This window comes from Microcebus murinus, chromosome 15, assembly GCF_040939455.1.
Source record: "Microcebus murinus isolate Inina chromosome 15, M.murinus_Inina_mat1.0, whole genome shotgun sequence".
In the NCBI taxonomy this organism is placed as follows: domain Eukaryota; kingdom Metazoa; phylum Chordata; class Mammalia; order Primates; family Cheirogaleidae; genus Microcebus; species Microcebus murinus.
The window spans coordinates 25,112,865-25,133,181 of record NC_134118.1 but is presented as its reverse complement, the minus strand read 5'-3'; the positions used below and the strand labels follow the sequence as shown (position 1 = coordinate 25,133,181).

The following is a 20,317-nucleotide window of genomic DNA, read 5'->3' as shown; positions in this document are numbered from 1 at the left end:
TGTTTGGGCCACTCAGTCTATGTTATAGCAGCCTGAACTTACTAGGATGATATCTTATCACGATGCATACTATTAACATGACTTGCCACTGGTAATGCTAAACTTGATTATCTGGCCAATGTAGTGTTTTTGCCAGGTTTCTCCCTTATAAAGTTACTATATTTTACCTTTTCTATATTCCTTGGAGATGAATAACTAAGTGATGCCCTTACTTAATGGGGTGAGTAATTCAGATTCACCTCCTAATGTGAGGAGTATCTACACAAATTATTTGGAATTTTTCTGTAAAGAAGACTTGTCCCTTCTCTGCTTATTTATTTATTTAACCATTTATTTATATCAGCATGCCCTTGTGAATATATATTTTATACTTAGGCTATAGTCTAATAATATACAGCTATATTTTGATCACATTTTTCCTGTTTATATACTTGGAACTGTTGGAATGAGAGAGGGTAGAATCATTTATTGATGTGTAATACATAATCAATTCATAAGCATATAGACCGTGAAGGCATTGACACATTGCCAAGATGCTTAATTTACCTCATAAATGGCTTATACATATTAATAACTGACAAATGATTAAAACCTTAAGACAAAATAATTTTAGATGAATTTGTTGACAACTCTTGTGTCCATTTCTGCATGAATTAGAGTGTTTCTTTTCAAACTAAAAAATAATTTAAAAGCTCATATTATTATTTGCATGCATATAATTTATTCACAAATGCTTATTTTTTCTTTCTGATGAAATGAAACAAATAAGACACCTATATCACAGTATAATCTAATCAAAACTTTTCATGAGGTCAAGCATATGTAATTGTTTTCAATGTTCCTTTTCTTATATTTTACATAGGTAAATCTTTATATTCAGTAACCAGGATGTGGAAATTGATAGTCTCTGTGTGAAAGACATATTAAACTCATTTTCATTCTCAATTTCAGTGAGGCAAAAATGAAGAAACGCTGACAAGGAATAATATATAACCATAAAGCTTAAGTATCTACAGTCAAGAGTTTTAAAATACAATATTAGGAAGCAAAGAATATTGTGAAATTCATCATATTTTTAATAGGAAACTTTTGCTAAAAAATAATTTGAGAATATGTCAAAATACAAAGAGTTAATGAGTTTCTTTTTTTTTTCCTTTTTTTAAAATTTCAGCATAATATGTGGGTACATTGCCTTTCCTTCTCCCTCGATTCATAGCTTCAAGTGTGTCCATCCCCCTAAAAATGCACATTGCATTATATATATATATATATATACATATATATATATATATATATACCCATCCCCTCCCCACCTGCCCCAAACACTATAAATGGTTTTTTTTTTAGCATTTTGGTTAGATTTTATAACTTTGCCTTTACCTAGCAAATGTTAGAGGTATGCCCTTCCCCTCCACACTGCTCGCCACGTCCCTCAGATGTCGGTCTATCCCCCACCCCCCAAATCTCTGGTGAACACCACCACCCTTTGAATACTGATTATTGATAATCAGTCAGTACCAATTTGATGGCGAGTACATGTGGGGTCCATTTTTCTGATCTTGAGTCACCTCACTTTGGATAATGGGCTTAAGCTCAATCCAGGATAATATAAATGGTGTTACCTCTCTGTTGTTTCTTAGAATTGAGTCATATACCAAATTTAAATAATCCACTCATGATCATTTGGGTTGGCACTTGGGTTATTTCCATGTCCTTGCAATAGTGAATTGTATTGCCATAAACATTTGGGTGCAGATTTCTTTATAATAGAACGTCTTATGCTCTTTGGGGTAGATGCCTAACAATGCTATTGCTGGGTGGAATAGTAGTTCTATTTTTAGCTGTTTGAGGTATCTCCACATTCTTTTAGGTTAATGAGTTTCTTTTGGTGATAAAAGAACCTTTTGTTTCTGGCAGAAAATAACTTACCTATTTTAACAGCAATAAAACCTACATTACAATTTTACTCTCTTTTTTATAGTATACATTTTAAATTTGCAGTAAAAAATTGCTAAGCTTTTAAAAAGTTAAATGGCTTAATATTAAGGTACCTTTTCCAGATATTTTAATACATTGCATTGCTTTTTAAAAATGTATTGTCAGTACATATTATAAGCACAGAAAAATAAAATACATTTCTATCAGAATTTCTTTGCTTATGATATATCTTCAAATTTTTCTTTTTTTATCTTTGGTGATATGTTGGCAACAGAAAAGAATTACTCTAAAATAAATCTATTGAAGAATGAAGGAAGAAAAACCCAAATAATCATCTCATCTGTTGCAAAAAAAGCATCTGACAACATTCAATACATTTCATGATAAAAACACTCATTTAACTAGAAATATAAAAAAATACCTCTACATCATGAATGCAATACATTAAAAACCTACAGCTAACATCATACCCACTGATGAAAGGCTGAAATCTTTTTCTTTAAGATAAAGAACAAGATAAGGTTGCCTGCTTTCACAACTTCTATTTAACATATTGCTGCAATTCCTACCTAGATCAATTAAGCAAGAAGAAGAAGTAAAAGGTACCCATAAGAAAGGAAGAACTAATATCTTACATGTATAAAATTGTACAGATTCCAGGAAAAAAAGTAAGATGTAATTTAAAAATTCATCAAAGTTGCACATTATAAAAATCAACATATAAAAATTGGTTGTGTTACTATGCTAAAGAACAATCTGAGAGGAAAATTAAGAACAACAATTTTATTTAAATTAGAATCAAAAAGAATAAGATACTTACCAATAAACTTATCCAAAAATGTGAAAAACTTATACGCTGAAAATTATAAAACATTGCTCAAAGAAATTAAAGGAGATGCAAATAAATGGAAAGATATCCCATATTCATAGATTGGAAAACTCAGTATTGTTAATATGTCAATATTACTCAAAGCAATCTATAGATTTAATAGAAGCCCTATCAAAATTCCAATGAAGTTTTTGCAGAAATGAAGTCCAATCCAGAATTCATATAGAATCTAAAGTGACTCCAAACAGAGAAAACAATATTGAAAAAGAAGGAAAAGCTGAAGGTCTCATGCTTCATGATTTCAAAGTTTCAGAAAGCTATGGTAATCAAACAGTGTGGTACTGGTATAAAAGTAAACATATGGACCAAAGGAATAGAATAAATAGCCCAGAAATAAACTATCACATATGTCATCAAATGATTTTTAACAATGGTGCCAAAACCTTTCAATGGGGAAAGGACAGTCTTTTCAACAAATCATGTTAGGAAAAACGGTTATTTACATGCAAAAAAAAAAAAAAAAAAAAAAAAGAAACCAAACTTTACACCTTATACAAAAATGAACTCAAAGTGGATCAAAGATATAAATTTAAAAGCTAAACTCTTAGAAGAAAACATAGAGGAAAAGCCTTGTTAAATTATATTTGATGATGATTTCTTCCATATGACACCAAAAGCACACTCAACAAAAAAATAAATTTATTTCATCAAAATTGAAAACTTTTGTGCATTAAAGGACACTATCATCAGAGTGAAAAAACAACTCATAGAATGGAAGAAAATATTTGCAATCATATCCATTAAAGGATTGATATCCTGAACATATAAAGAAATGCAACTCAACAACCAAAAAACCCAACAACTCTAAAAAGTTAAATATAGAGCTTTTCAATTGGAGAAATTGGAACACTTGTATATTGTTTATGGAAATGTAAAATTGTATAAGTACTAAGGAAAACAGTATGGTGCTTGCTCAAAAAATTAAAAATACACAACCATATAATCCAGCAATCCTATTTTTAGGAATATAAAAAAAGAATCAAAAATTAGGACTCCAACAGCTATTGTACATCTATGTTAATAGCAGCATTATTTACAATAGCCAAAAGGTAGAAGCAACCCAAGTATCCATCAACAGATGAATAAACAAAATGTGGCATATACATACAATGGAATATTATTCAGCCTTAAAAAGGAATGAAATTTTGACACTTATAGCAACACCAATAAACCTTGAAGACATTATGCTAAGTGAAATAAGACACAAAGGAATGAATATTGTATGATTTCACTTATACAAGATACCTAGGGTAGTCAGAGAGACAGGAGAGTAGAATAATAGTTGCCAGGGAGTGTGGGAGTGATAAGTTAGTGTTAAATGGACAAGAATTTCAGTTGGAGAAGATAAAAAAGTTCCGGAGATGGATGGAGGTGGTGGTTGCACAACAATGTGAATATACATAATGCCACAAAATATACATTTACAAGGTTAAAATGGTAAATTTAATGTTTTTATATATATATATATAAAACTCACAATATAAAAATAAAAAATAAATTTAGCCCCATTGTATTCCCTTGCAAATCTAAAGCACATTTATTATCTTGCATATACATCCCATTTATAGTCACACATTTCTTTGCATTTTTTAAGAAGACTTAAAAATACATTAACATTGAGGAAAGGCAACTATGTATCCCATTTATAGGAACTCATAATGCATTAAATAAGAGTATGGACATATTAAAATTATACTATACTGACACCAAAATATACATTTAAATTAACTTAAATACTATAAGTTTAAGATCTTAATGTTAATTACAAACCTGGAAATTAAATTAGATTATCGCATCAAAATCATACCATTTGTAGGATTAAAAGAATTAATATTTTGTAAATATTTACAAATATGTGTTTAAGATATATATTCATATTTAGGACATATATTTATAATATATTAATTCTTATAATACAGATGATACAGACTTAGTGTAATTATCTATTAATATTTTACCTGTTTTGAGATAAAATTTTGCAAAGGTATAACTTTACCAAAGAATAGAAAATTTTGGAAAATCAAAATTATTAGGATTTTATTGAGAAAATGAGCACAAGGCTTGCATAATATACAATATTGTGCTAATGCTATTATATACATGGTAATTCAATCATGGAGAAAACATTACATTGGTTTTAAACAGAAAGTATTGATTCAGTCTAATTTGTCCAAATAGTCATCTAGATTACAATATTATATGAAGTATTTAATTTTAAATATGAGAGATGAAAGTTTTATTGTGTTTTAAAAGCTTTATTCTCATTTTACCTCGTAATCTAGTAACCACGGCCTTTCATTTAACTCATAGGTCATCTTTTTCTCCTTCATCTTTTGTTAAAAATACAGTAAAAAATTTGTTATGAGCCCATATATCTCAAGCATAGTAATTTAAAACTGCTTTTAGAAATGTCTGATTCCTCTTATTAACCAATACATAAAGACTTAATGTATCAATATTCTAAAAGCCAAATGAAACAGGAGTTTGTTCAATGAGTCTTCAGGAGAACTTATTGATTCCTTTCAAAGATTTTTAAAAGATATATTAATTTATTTGCTCAAAAATATTTCATACCTAAAAATCTTTAATACACAAATATTTTTAAGTAGTCTAAAGTAGAAACACAGATTCTAATGTCTATTTTAAAAGTCACTGTGTTTCAAAGGTCAAGAACTTATTTTATTTTAAAATAAACATTGAAGATCCCCTGTTCCCCACCACCCTATAAAACGTTTGAATGTGTAATGTTCAACAGCCTATCCATTTCAGTAGGTTACAAAGCAAAAACTCCAGTTGTCTAATGATGAATGTTTGAGAATCGTTTTGTTTTTAAGTAGCTGAGCACCTATGGGAAAAATTTCCTAGCTAAAGGGTGAAAACAAAATTTAATTTCTGCACAGAAAATATCATTAAGCTAGTAGCCTTTGCTTAATAGGTGGTATTAATTCTCCATGAAGTCACAATGGAATGGGACAACAAGCAGCATGAAGTTCATAGACGCACAGAACTGTGCTCAAACTGCTGGCACAAATTCCAACATAGTAAATAAGGCTAGGTCACAACTCAACTGTCCAATTCCAGTAACTTGAGATTCTTTTTATGCATCTGTCTTCATTGCTTATGATAGTAAAATTCTCCTGTCTTTAGCTTTATTTAAATAATCTTGAAGAAACAGAAACATGAAATCATTTGATTTGGATTAATAGATTTCAGATGTGCTATCAGATCCCACCTGATAGGAACTCAATTTCTGTCATTTGCCACATGACAAAAATATCTCTATAATAAATGATCAAGGGCTCGTCTTAAGAAGTTAAAACTATCGGATAGCATACACATGAAAAATTAAAAACTGAAAATAACCTCACACAGAAACAATGTTACTAGAATACTAATGCCATGATTGCAGATAATTTACCTTTTGATTTACAGCCAAATTTCTAAGACATTGCAAAGGAACTTACATATTGGCAATAAGCTATTTTTTGCAGAAATATATAAAATATTAAAAAAACTTCAAAATGAATAATGGAAAAAGACCAATTAGTAGGAAATTAACATAATTATTAAAACTGATTTTCAAAACACTGTAAAACATATATAAAAATCATGTTCATCATGCTTTTCCTAAACGTAAAATAAATATGAATAAACTGGTTAAGCTTAGTCGTTATTCCAGGTGTAAGGGATTCAATTTAGCTTTGTGTAAACTACCTCTTCTGCCTGTTCAGATTAGATTCTCTGACAAAAATAAGGTCAAAAAGAAAGTTTGGTGTAAAGGATGCTGTCCTGGTACATGGGTAGATTTTCTGCATTTCACACCGGGCTATTCACGTTTACCTGAGGTATCAAAATATGTAAGTACTGATGGACAGAGAAAGGCCCCAGGATCAGAGTAGTGATCCCAAGGTAAGCATAGTGTATTTGCCCCCCAGATTACTAAATAGGGAATATATACAGGAGGAAAAATCAGATATTTAAGAATTGGTTATGAGGCAAATGCCTATTAGGGTCTCATTACATTGTTACATACTGCAACACCAAAGGTATAGAGACTTATGTTGGATTGGACTTTGTGACATACTAAAATAACAAATGTATGAAGAGAATGTCACACTAGATTGTGGCAAAATACATACGTAAGAACTAGAGACTAACAGAGTCCATTGGGAAAAACACACAACTCAGTCAAGCTTGGTTAGTTTTTCCCTAGACAGAAACATGGGAAAATCTTTTCATAAAACAGTGACAAAAGGCTGGGCTTGGTGGTTCACGCATGTAATCTTAGCACTCTGGGAGGCCGATGCCAGAGTATCATTTGAGCTCAGGCGTTCGAGATCAGTCTGAGCAAGAGCTAGACCCCATCTCTACTAAACACAGAAAGAAATTAGCTGGACAACTAAAGATAGATAGAAAATATTAGCCGGGCATGGTAGTGCATGGCTAAAGTCCCAGCAACTCAGGAGGTTGAGGCAGAAGGATTGCTAGAGCCCAGGAGTTTGAGGTTGCTGTGAGCTAGGCTAATGCCATGACACTCCAGCCCATACAACAGAGCGAGACTCTGTCTCCCTCCCCTCAAAGAAACCAAAATAATAAAAAAAGCAGTGACAAAAAATGTCTTTCAAAGAATGACAAGGAAAGCAACCAATCAAACAAAAATGAACGCATATCATTCAAAATTGTGTAACACCTTAAGCAACAGGCAAGGTTAATATATAAGTGACAAACTACCAAAATGTTTGTATTGTACTTAGGGACAAAAATGAAAATCAAATATTTCTAAAGGACTCCCTCCTATACATGAGAAAATACAGAACATGAAATAACAAGAAGACAAATACAACACTGGGCAATAACAGATGTGAATATATATGCCACATTCTTAGCAGAAAACCTGCCCGACTTTACTAAACAAACATTCTACTGATACAAATTGTAATAGCAGAGAGTTAAAAACTTTTGTTCCATCATGATTGGTCATAACTCACAGTCTGAGAATGGAGTTCAGAAAGTTCTCAAGCTCTACTGAAATAAATGTAGTTTGGCAGAAAGACTGCAGGGCACTAGGAAAATATCTCTCTGGTTAGCAAAATAAAGGTATCCTCAAATGTATCCACATCTTAATCTCCAAAACATGTGAATATGTTACCTTACATAGCAAAAAGGAATTCTGCAAATATAATTAAGATGACCATTATTAAAATAAGGAAATTATCATGGATTGTCTTGATGGATCCAATCTAGTCACAAAAATTCTTAAAAACAGAGATTTCCCTGGTTACAAGCAATAGAGATGGGTAAAATGTAAACTCAGAGAGAATCCTCATGCACTGTTCCTTCTTAGGAGAAGGAGTGGTCAACATGATGAAGATATAAGCAGCTTTAAGGGGATAACAGAGACTCCAGGCAGATAGGAAGAAAAAGTGAACTTCAGTTGTACTACTGCAAGGGACTGAATTCTGCCAATGGCCTGACTGAACTTGGAAGCCGATTCTCCCCCAGAGCCTCCAGGTAATACTCCCCACCAGCCCACACCTTGATTTCAGCCCCCTGAGACCTGGAGCAGAGAGACCAGCCAAGTCCACCTGAACATCTGACCTAGGGAATGTGAGATTGGAGGCACGTGACTGTCAACGTGGACTAGGCCCTGGCCTGGCACAGCCCAGCACGTGTGCCTCAGAGCCTCTGACCTCCTGCAGCCAGGCACAGAAGACAAGCAGTATGTGGAACAGCAATGCCCAGAGGCCTCTCCACCCCATGCCTTGGCCTTATGAGATCCTACAAGTTTAGAACTATCTTGGGAGGAAGAGGAAGCCCAGAAAACTAACACAATGTATCACTAGACTGAGAAAATTGAGATTTAGTGGGGACATACTTTTAAAACATGAAATATTCCATAATTTCCATCCTCAGTTTGTGGATGATAATTCACACATTTATTTAAACATCGTGATGCCTGGGCTATGAATCCTGCTTATTCACTTAGACTCTTCTCTGTTTAGTCTTTTCTGTCTTATAATTCTAAATACCTGAAATTCAGGCCAACCCCTAAATATCTGGGACCTTAATGTAATGATCATTCCATGTGTGTGGGACTTCTATATGCAGATTTCTGACACTAATGTTGGGTTGGGAGTTATGAAATCTAGGTCAGTGTCAGATCTATGCATCTTTGAAAAACCATTTAACCCCTCTGGCTTTACCACCTAACTTATTCTTCTCGTTGTTTTGACAGTGAAATAATTTACGTGACATGTTCTAGACAGATGTTATTAATATTATTTGCTTTTGTTGATGTTTTCTTTCATATTCTTCACAGAAGTTTTAGAAATCCATTGCATCCTTTAGGGAAACTGCTATCACCTATGTCTTTTTTATTCTGATATGAGACCGGTAAACATAGGAAAACTTTTATTATACCTGTAATCTCACAGACACCTGAATTTAGAAGAATCACAAAATACTTGGAAATTGCATCCTCTGTGGCCCCAAGGCAGGACAGGGTTGATTCTCAGTCTTCAGCAAGACACAGGCTGGAGCAGCAGAGGAGACTTGGTGCTGCCACAGTCAAGAGTGTGCAAGAAAATCTCACAGGCTCTGCTAGCAGCTCAATTCCTCTGGGCATGATTAAGAGTCCTCCTGTCTTCCCTCCTCCTTTCACTACCTCTTAACTAACACAGGTGAAAGAAACACAGCTGCTATTGTAGTTAGGAAAATATTTACTTGAACTTTAGGTCTCAGCTGTTTCTACTCACTTCAGCACATTCCTTAGCAACAAGAACAAGACTGGCCACTCAGAAGGGAAGGGTGTGTGTAGAGATCAGAGAAGTAGTATTTAAACTAATATGCATTGCTGGGTGGTGGATGTCAAAATCAGCTGCCTTCCTCTCCTTCAATCTCTTTCCAAAAATGGTATTTGGGACCTAGAACTCTGACAGCAAGGTCTACATACATTCCACTCAACTAGGTCTGGGCTGTGACTCCAGGACATAAGCTTCCAGAGTCACTGGCACTATTGGGCAATAAACTTTGAAAAGAAATATGCATATAAAACATGCAGAAATCATCAGCGAATATCTCAATGCGTTGTATGAACTGATTCATATGCATACAAACAGCATCCAAATCAAGAAATAGGCAGTAAAAGAACCTCAGAATCCTGCTCCGCCATGTTCTAGACACTATACCCCAAGCCAATCCCTGATTCTAGCACTCAATGATCTTTATCTTTACAAATGTTCAGAAAGTGACCGCTTTTGATCCTCAGATATTTCTTCTAAATTGGTTCCTGAGTTTTGATGGTGAAGAGAAGGGATGGGATGAGAATACAATGAAGCCCAAGAAATGAGAACCCCTTAGCAAACTGTTTATCATTATGGTGCCTCCTACTTACTACTGCACATCTATTATAATCAGGATTTTTCTGGGTTCAGCAAATTAAGGAGCATCAGGGAGAGAGCAGAGTTGAACCCCTGGGATCAACATTGTGCAATAGGACCCCTTTTCCCCTGGCAAAGCCAAAACTTATGATGTTGACATTTTGACAACAGAGAAAGTTGCTATGAGTGTTGGGACCTGGGGAAGTATAAACAGGCCCTGGCTGGTGCTGCTCTACCAAACAGCCACACAGAGCCGAGCTGCAGACTACCCAGGTGAGTGTACCTGATGATGGTGGATTGGGGCTGCCTTTGGCTATAGAAGGGAAGCTGCTCAAGGCAGGGTTGGTCATGGACAGGTGCTAAGAGAGAAGGGTCTGAGCTCCCCTGACATTTATGGAAGAGGAAAGTGCCAGGACCCAGGGAGAAGAAAGCCAATCATTTCCCAGCTGCCATCCAGAAACATTTGTTTCTTTTGGCCCACAAGACAGCCCTTGTGCAGGAGGATGTGAATAATATTATGCCTATTTTAAAGATAAAGAAATAGATTCCCAGGGAAGAAAACACACCCTCACCTACTCATGGAAATAGCTAAGTGCCAGAGCAAGGATACACATCCAGTTTCATCTAATAGCAGTGTTTATGATGCTTCACTTATCATTCACTGTCTCTGAGCCGAGGGACTCATATATATTTGGTGATAAAAAAAGGCTTTAGGTCAGAATTAGAAGTTAAGGTGGGCTTTAATATATACCATGATTACGGTTAAATCTTCTCTGAATCCAAATCCCTTAATTATGGATTTGAAAGACGATCTCTTTTATGAAGCCCATATCTGCAGAGATTTAAACATCACTAGTCCTTCCTGGTTAACTGTCTCTCTGAACTTGGGGATCATGCTGTCCCTTAGGTAGGCAGGCTCTGTGAAACAACTCCAAAAGGTGTACCACATGTTCTCCAGGCTGCCTTTAGTTTATCCTCAAATGTTGGCTATAAAAGCCATGGAAAAGGTTTTTTAGAAATATACGTGACTTCTCACCTCCTCCCAGCAACCAGAGCAGGTATAAAAGTATCACTTGCCCAGTGCAATTTAATCCTATTGAGGAAAACAAACACAAAATTCTCATTCCCAAAACTGCTATGGGTCTCTCAGAATGAAACTTTTGGAAAATAACAGCTAATTAGTTAGAAGCAAGTCACTGCAGGGAGACAATAAATGTAAATTTGTCAGAGTTTATTGTGTATCTTGAAATACGATGCATGTGACTTACTAGAGTGGGTAACATGAATGGCAGCCTTAAAGTTCAAACTGACCTATGCCTCTGAAGAGACACTGAAGTCTCTAATGAATGTGTGCCAACATGGATTGACTTGAGTTCTCTATTTAATCTTGTCTCTAGATTCATGGACAAGAATCTCCTTAAACAGCCCCGTCCCCTAATTGGCTGCTAACTGTCATTAACATGCCCTTTACCCTTGTAACTACATGCCTGATTTGATTGTTTGTTTATAAATTGTTTATTGAATATTCTTTTGCAGCCATAGAGCCAGGTAGCTCAGATGGAAAGTGAGAGTATTTCATGTGTTCCACAGTGAAATGGCAGAAGAAAATTGATAAACAGTCCAGTGAGTTGAGTGAGTGCTTATCAGGCAGGAGAAGTTTAAGCTGGTTTCTGATGGATGGATGGGAGGGAGCTATGAAATGGGTGGTGGTAGAGGCAAAAGAGATTGGCATAGGGAGCTTGTGCATATTTCCATGGGTAAGATAAGTGCCAAGGCTTAGTTTGTTTGCAGGAATTTAATGTACCTTAGCAATCCAGTATAATTTTGATAGGAAAGCAAGGAGGCCACAAGTGTCAAGCTTTGCACAAATTGAAAGACAACAACCGTGGTTGGCCTAATGTACAGCTATCAAGAGATTATAAGACTTAAATTCAAATAGACAAGTGTCTGATTTGAAATATCAGTCTGGCAGAAAATGGATGGAAAAACATGGAGGAAGAAAGATGAACTAGAAAAATGTTAGATCAATGACACTGTGAGATATGAGAGTAGTATTTGTGATTGAGAAAATGGTAAGATTAGACAAATGTTAAAAGATAGAATCAATAGAACATGGATTTTGGTGAGATTCCCTAGATGCAGATTCTAAAAATGGAATTTTTGTTCCCATGGTGGGGGGAGGTTACAGGAATAGGAGGGGATGTATCAGGTGTAGGAAGATGAACAAATGTAGTCTCAGCTAACAACATGTGCCAGCTGCCTGCAGTCTAGGAGAACATGGAACAAACTGCATAACAGAGGGACCCACAAATTGAGCTGATTGTCCATGAAGTAGTTTGTCCTTCCATGTAAGTCAGTATTAGCCCTAGGTTTTCTGAGTAAGGAGAAAGAGATTCTCTTTGTGGAAGATTTATCCTCCTTGTGGAAGTTGATTTTTTTGGCCACGTGCAATTCTCCAGAGAATGGGCCAGCTGTGAACTGTTTCCAGCCAACACTCACAGCATTTTGAGGATGGATGCACATGCTACTAAATGAGATCTAAATAGGAACTCACAATGTTCAGCACAATATAGAACTGGTTGGATGTTGGAAGTGAGGGAGGATGATACACAGGATTACAAAGTAGGAATTGACTATGTTTCAGGAAATACATGAAGTAAAGCAAGATTATCAGGGGAGAATATTGTCACATAAATGTGGATATGTGGGACATACAGAAGGTGACTGCCATGGTTTCAATATTTTTCCCTTCCACAATTCATTTTAAAATTTACTCCTAAATGTGATAGTATTGAAAAGCGAGTCCTTTAAGAATTGATTATATCCTGAGGGCTCTGCCTTTATGGATAGATTAATGCATTTCATGGGTTAATGAATTAATGGTGAAAGAATAAATTGCTTACCATGGGAGTGGCATTGGTAACTTTATAAGAAAATGAAGAGAAACCTGAGTTAGAATGCTTGGCTACATTTCCATGTAATGCCCTGCACTACCTCAGTACTCTGCATAGAGTTCCTATCAGCAGGAAGGTCCTCATCAGATGTGGTCCTCGACCTTGAACTCTCAGCCTCCATAAGTGTAAGAAACAAATTACTTTTCTTTATCAATTTCCGAGTTATAGTTATTCTGTTATAAACAGTGATATTCGTTGAATCAAATAGACAGTGTATAAGGCAGGAGAGTTCCTTGTAATAAAGCCAGGACATCCCTCAGGTTTTGCCTCTTTGCATGCCTCCACTTCCCCTCTGGCCTTCTCTACCATGTTATGATATATGACATAGCATGAAAGCCCTCACCACAAGCCAGGGCCATTCCCTTGATCTTTCCAGCCTGCAGGGAAATCTCTTTTCTTTATAAATGACCCAGTCCCAGGTATTCTGTTGTAGCAACACAAAACGGACTAACGAACAAGTACTTATTTGTTTTTCTCAAAAGGTTTTTCTTAGTTCTGTCCACCAAGTCAGAGGATGACTGGGAGTAATCTCATCAGGAGAATAATCTTCATTTCTCTTACTGGACCTGGCAATGGAGGGAATTTCTTTTTGTTGGTGAAGCATGTGCACATATTTGTCATGGGTCCTAAGAAAAAACCCATAGACCTTATTCTCATCCACCTTGCTTTTGCTAATGCAATGACACTTTGTGCCAGAGGAATCCCTGATGTAATATCAGCTCTTCATTTTAGTAACATCCTTGGTAATTTGGGTTGTAAAGCTACAATTTATCTGGGGAGGGTGGCTCGGGGCCTTTCCATCTGTACCACCTGTCTCCTCAGTGTGGTCCAGGCCAGCACCATCAGTCCCAGGATCACCTTCTGGAGAAAGCTCAAACCATGGACTGCATGGCAAGTTCTTCCCTATCTCCTCTTCTTTTGGATCATTAATTTTTTTATAAGCTCTAACATGTTGCACTATATGACAGCAGTCAATAGCATGAATAATTCTAAAATTGGCTCCTATGTTGGTTCTTGTTATATGTTACCATCTAAGCAAACAGTTAGGTGGCTTTTCCTCAGTCTCATGGCTCTTCGGGATATCATCTTTCTGAGTCTCATGGGCTGGAGCAGTGGATACATGGCTCTTCATCTGTGTAACCATCATAAACGTGTCTTCTACCTTCAGAATTTTAGGTTTGTAAAAAAATCTAGCCCAGAGATCAGAGCTACTCAAAGTACTTTAATTCTCATGACCTGTTTCCTTTTCTTTTATTGGGCAGATTTTATTTTCTCCTTCTATGGAGGCTCCACTTTGACAAATAATTCTGTAATTTTAAATATTAAAATATGTCTAGGACTTGGTTATGCCAGTCTCAGCCCCTTCATGCTGATGGGCAGGGATTCTACCTGGTTAACTGCTGGCACATTCACTGAGAAGTTGAGAAAACTATTTCTACATTAACTCCTTTAGTAACTAAAGGTATATCATTTTCTAATATCTTTTACCCAACAAAAATTTTGCTCAGCATTAATTAGAATGAGCTAGTCCAGGTCCTCTGAGAAGCAAACACCAAGTCAAATGAAATGTTATTAGGTCAAATGCCTGTGAGAGAAAATGAAGGCTGAGAGAACCGTCAGACCACAATGCAAATGTGATCCTGAGTGAAAAACACAAGGAAGAAGTTAGGGTGAAACTATCTTAGGCCACCTTGCAGTCTAAGTTGAGAAAGAAGTCCTGGAGCTAAATTCAGCCATCAGAGGAGTGCTTGGGCTCTCAGGAACTTTGTGTATATCAGCATGCATGCTACACTCAGTTATTATCTAAAAGCAGTTCATGGGAAGCATGACCTCAGCACAAAGACAGCAAAGTATCTAAGAATACAATGGGTCAGCGCACCGGCCAAGGACTTTTATTGCCTTTGTGGTCTAGGAGGAGTATTCTCATGGTTGTCAAAAATGGGATTACATTTTTTGTGTAACAAGAAGTCTGATACTAGGTATTCGATCTGGTCCAGCGCCTCCAAGAAAGCTGGAAAGACAAGTTACTTCCAGGCTGTCTTTTCACCAATGCTCTGGTATGTCATTTGTCTTCATGCTTGTACAGTTATTGATCCATCTTCCTTATGAATAAGGAGGAAAAGAAGACAGCAACAGGCAGGAAGAAGAAACATTTGTGTTAGGAAAGTAAACCTGTTGGAAATTTCCACCAAATATTTGTGCATATTTTTATTAGCAGAAGTTATTACTTGGTCACTCATCCTTGCTAGGGTGCCTGAGAAATGTTCTTCCAGACCCAGCAGGTTAAATTTTACAAGAAGTGACAAGTGCCAGCCTATTTGGACTGAGGAGGAGATGTTCTCAATTCTATCTGTGGCTAAAATTCTTCTGTACTCTTCTTATTGGCTACTGATAGTCATTTTTACTTTTGCAAGGACTCAATGTGAGCTCCACATCTCCACCTTACCCTTCTTTGTCCTTCAGTCCCTCTGTTGTGTTGCTATTAAAAAAAAACAAAACCCACAAGAAACCCTCTTTCCTACTCAATACCTCTGACACCCTCAATCCTCACCCAAGAAGTTGTTTACAACATAATTTTCATTGCTTATTGCAGAATGCTACTTCAAAAGAATGCTTATAGGCTATCCCAAAATGTAATGTGGAGAAAAGTAATTTTAATCAGCAAACAGCAATTATTACATTCAGATGTATACTCATCAAATTGTTTCTAGGATATATTTTACCCATTGTGTTCATAGAAATATGGGGATTGTCTCAATGTATAAATTATATCTCTTTTTCTATTTATGACAGATATTTCACATATGCTTCCAAGTATTTTCCCATGCTTATTATTTTTAGTCAAAATAAAATATTAAAGATATTTTAGAATTCACATAAAACAATAAAGACTTTTTAAAATAAAGCATTTAGAATATTAGAATTCAAATTTGAGAAATGTCAGGATTTAAATAAAACAATAAATACATTTTATAACTAAAATGAAATCGTTTCAACTTCATGACTTTCTACCATAATTAATGCAAATAGAAATGTACTTTTCAGATAGTCTTTAATTTATTAAGGTTTTATAATTATGTAGTGGTTGTTTCTTTTTGAATTCAAAATAATAAAAAATTTTATAATGGAAAACCAAGTTTTATGTTTCATGACTTACACCATAATTAAAACAAAAAGAAATTTATTTTTTATATATTGTTTGTTTTAAAATTCAAAACAATATAGAAATTTTATGATTAATAAAAAAGTTTTTAATTTCATGACTATATGCTATTATTAATGCAAATGATATAAATTGATGGTCTTAGAAATCTCCAACTTATTCAATTCTTAAAATTAAATATCATATTCTTTCTTTATTAGAGTTATTTTAAAACATTTTAATAACATTTATTTAAATAGTGGAACCATAAACATATTTGAAAATCATTTGCCTAACCCAAAGTGTTTTTCATCTTACAAAAGATAGACCACTACAGACACTGTTGATTATCTGAAGGCCTATAGGTCAACTGTGGAAACCACTTGATGAAGTCAATAAAGACTTGAGTAGGTAGTCCTAATCTTTCCGGGAAGAAATGGAGCATCAGGGACCAGTGGACAATGCAAAAGAAAAAAAAGAAAGAAAAGAAAAGAGAGGAGAGAAGAAGAGAAGATAGGGGAGGAGAGGAGAGGAGAGGAGGAGGGGAGGGGAGGGATGGGAGGAGAGGGGAAGGAAGGGGAGGGGAGAAGGAGAGAAACAAAATGAAGATAATAAAGAAAGAAAACAAAGGAAGAAAGAGAAGAAAAGAAAAGGAAAGAAAAGAAAAAGAAAATCTCATGAGGACATGAACCCAAGACCTCTTCCTTAACAGATAAACCAGTTGAACAACAGAGCTACATGTCTACTCACTGTCCTTAATATTAATTTATTTTAAATATATAATATAGAAAACATTTAATAGCATGAATTATATATGTATTTAGTGAGAGAGAGATCACATTGGCATTTAAGAAGGAAACATTCCTTACTGGCCCAAACAAGACAGTGCTCCTTGATACAAGGGACTATCAACATGTAGGCATAGGGAACAACTGACTCTTATAGAAATTGCTAGTAACAAACATATTGTCTCATCTCTAATTTGCCTTTTTCATTTGCCTTTTCCCCAGTCTTTTGTATCTCCACAAATAATAAAAAAATAAAAGAAAAAAAAAGTTGTTCTAAGCTCTGATACTCAAGATAACCCAGCTCAATTCTGTTTAAGTTCAGATGTCAGTTTGCTACCATTATGTTAATTAGGATATGATGGTATTGCCCTCCAAGAGATGAGGATTGAGAAAGGAAGTCACATGATTACATTATATAACAAAATAGAAAAAGTATAATAAAGGTCTAAATAAAAAAATATAGCAACTCTGATAAAGCCATATCAGATTGAAGGGATGACATATGCCCCATTGAGGAAGAGGGGTAATAGGGGCGGGTAGGCAGGTGTGGATGTGGGGATTCCTTTCAGAGGAAAAGCAAAGATTCTTTTTAAGTGTGAAACACTGATTTAGGCTAGAACTAATTTAAATAACAAGCTTGGTGAATGGGAGATGATGATGTGAAATGGTTTGAAATGCAGATTAAAGGGACTCAAGATCCTTTGAAGAACTTTGAGCACAGTAGTTTAATATTCCCAAACTGAAGGTTTAGGAATTGTCCTCACTGAGACTCTCAGGAAGTGTGGAAGGTGATGAGACCAGTGAAGGAGGGACCAGTTAGGGAACTATTGAACCAAAGAAACCCTGGACCACGTTTTCCCCTCCAGCTTCTGCTGACAGGGGGACAAATAGGCAGGTGTGTCCCAGGCCTCAGCACAGGGCCTGATCTAGAAATCCTCCACAATCTGTCAAATAAATGAATAAAAGGAAGGACACAGATGCAAGGGATTGTGCAGCAAAACTACATGAGATATGGATATTTTAGGGAGGAGCAGAAGTCAGAAAAACTAGGAAAATTTGAGCCCAAGTGTTTGGCAGTTATCAGTTTCTGACTTGATGTATGTTGAAAAGATAAAAGAACCCATAAACATGTAAAAATTTATTGAATGAATGAATGAGCAGATGTGGAGAAAACTGATGGAGGAACCTTGAGCTAAAATAAAGGAATCACACATTTTTCAGTCAGGAAAGTATCTGGCTTCCAGTTCTGGCTTGGCCCTTTAGTACAATGTAGGTTTAGAAAAGAGTTTTCCTCTTCTGAACTCTAGCTTCATAAGGAAGTGGCGTAGAAACACACACAGATTTAGGCAAAAATTCACCTGGGGATTTCGGTGATTATCTGTGTTAATTGACTCTAATCAGAGAAAAATAGAACTTCTCATATCTTAATGACAGAGGTGTCATTGGGTAATTTAACCTATTTGTGCATGGTTGAAAACAGCACTTATCTCAAAAATCTATCACTTGGCGGCATGCGTATTGGCTCCTTCTGCTGCGGGCGGGCTGGGCTACGCGCTCTCCTCCGAGCGGCTCACTGCACGGTAGAGACTGGTGCCCCTGCCGCCTGCATCGCCGCCGCCGCCCCCTGCCCTGCAGCCGCCGCCACCGCCGCCGCCTGTGTAGCCGCCGCCTGGGACCGGCTGTATGATTAGGCCACAATCTTCAATGAGTGAACATATTCCTTTCTGTGGTGTTCTTGGTCACACATTTATGGAGTTTCTGAAGGGCGGCGGAGATTACTCCCAGGCACAGCACGACCTCTATGCAGACAAGTGAACTGTAGAAATTCATTACTACTCCACCAAGAAGCCCCCATAAGAGTGGTTACCTGGACACAGAAGTGATGAATTGAAATCCGCAGAGCATTTTTACAAGAGTTCTGATCTGGATGGGGCAAACCTCAGTGCACTTTTCTGTTGCCTCAGTATTACTGGATTGAAGAATTGCGGCTTCTTGTTAGGAGGTTCATTTCATTTACCATTACTTCCAACTTCATACTCAAAGCACTGAGAATTTCAAGTGGAGTATATTGAAGTAGACTTCAGTTTCTATACATCATTTCTGTATTGAATTTTTTAAATTCTTTCATAACCCTATTGAGTGTTTTTTAACTAAATTAACATGGCTCCAATGAACCGCCAGCTCCTGTAGACGTCACATACAAGAACATGAGATTTCTTATTACACACAATCCAACCAATGCGACCTTAAGCAAATTGATAGAGGAACTTGAGAAATATGGAGTTACCACATTAGTAAGAGTATGTGAAGCAACTTATGACACTACTCTTGTGGAGAAAGAAGGCATCCATATTCTTGACTGGCCTTTTGATGATGGTGCACCACCGTCTAACCAGATTGTTGATGACTGGTTAAGTCTTGTAAAAATCAAGTTTCGTGAAGAACCTGGTTGTTGTATTGCTGTTCATTGTGTTGCAGGCCTTGGGAGAGCTCCAGTGCTTGTTGCTCTGGCATTAATCGAAGGTGGAATGAAATACAAAGATGCAGTACAATTCATAAGACAAAAGCGGCGTGGAGCTTTTAACAGCAAGCAACTTTTGTATTTGGAGACGTATCGTCCTAAGATGCGGCTGTGCTTCAAAGACTCCAATGAAACAACTGTTGCATTCAAGAAAACTGGGGTGCCTGATGTTACTGCCTTGGAAGGAAAATTTGACACAGGACCTAATATGTCATATATATTAGCCAATGTGTTGGCTTGGTGAATAAGTCTAATGAAGCTTCCATAAGAGTATTGTAAAGCAGTTTTACCAGGCCACAAGTTTAACAGAATTGCAACCTATGTGTCTGGGTTACAGTTAGCCTTTTTGGACAGTTAGCAAAAGATTCTTGCTGTTCAGCATTTAAAATGTGCTTATCATTTGTACCAATGGACCTTTCCTGAAATCATGCAGTATTGAGTTATGTCTTGTTTAAATCTATTCCCATGCCAGAATCTTATCAATATATAAGAAATTAAGAAGGATTAGGTGCCAAAATACCTAGCACAATACTTGTATATTTTTAGTATCATACAGAACTAAAATCCCAGGAACTATGAACACTCTAGACCTTATATGGTTTATCCATTTCAGACATTGAAAGTAGGGCCTACATGGTTATTTGCCTGCTCACTTTGTTTACATCTCCCACATTTATACCAGTATACATCAGGTTTGCTTAACCAT

The 20,317-nt window shown here is 36.0% G+C and overlaps 1 pseudogene; it reads left to right on the top strand.

Moving 5' to 3' along the window:
- Positions 1–19,273: 19,273 nt before the first annotated feature.
- LOC105858678 (protein tyrosine phosphatase type IVA 1 pseudogene) lies at positions 19,274–19,844 on the top strand (annotated as a pseudogene).
- Positions 19,845–20,317: the final 473 nt, after the last annotated feature.